Source organism: Gekko japonicus, unplaced genomic scaffold (genome assembly GCF_001447785.1).
Source record: "Gekko japonicus isolate JY-2015 unplaced genomic scaffold, Gekko_japonicus_V1.1 scaffold513, whole genome shotgun sequence".
Taxonomy (NCBI): Eukaryota; Metazoa; Chordata; class Lepidosauria; order Squamata; family Gekkonidae; genus Gekko; species Gekko japonicus.
The window spans coordinates 26,361-27,005 of NW_015171519.1; positions in this window are offsets into that span (position 1 = coordinate 26,361).

Sequence of the window (645 nt, forward strand, 5' to 3'; positions counted from 1 at the left end):
CCACCAAAGTGGGTACCTATTTATCTACTTGCAGTTGGCAGGAGCTGGGGCCAGAGACGGGACCTCACTCTGTCAGGCAGCACTCGGGTCTCGAACTGCTGAACTACCGACCTTCCGGTCTTAACCACTTGAGCCACTGCAGCCCTCTCTCCATAATAGGGGGACCCAAACAAAGCCTATAATGTCATTCTCTCCTCTTCCATGTTTATCTTCACAACAACCCAGTGAGGTAGGCTAGGGGGAGAGAGAGAGAGAGAGAGAGACTCGCCCAAGATCACCCAGTGAGTCCAACACTCTCATCACTGCATCACACTGGCTGTCAAGAGAACACAAAAACCTGTTGAGTTTGAAGGTAAGTGGGAAGCCAGAACAACTGCATACAGGCACATCCCAGTGGGAAAAGGTGAATGCTGTATTGCTGCCAGGCACTCAAAGTGGAGGGAGGCACTCAAAGTGGAGGGAGCGGTGGCGCAGGCAGTACAACGCCTGCAGTAACAACGCTAGCGAACAGCCACAATGGCTGTTCGAGACCCACCGTGGCTGGAGTGAGCTCCCGGCCCTAGTCCCAGCTCCCGCCCACCCAGCGGCTCGAAAGCATTCTCAAGTAGACAAATGGGTACCTGCCCTAGGTGGCAGGGGGCACCC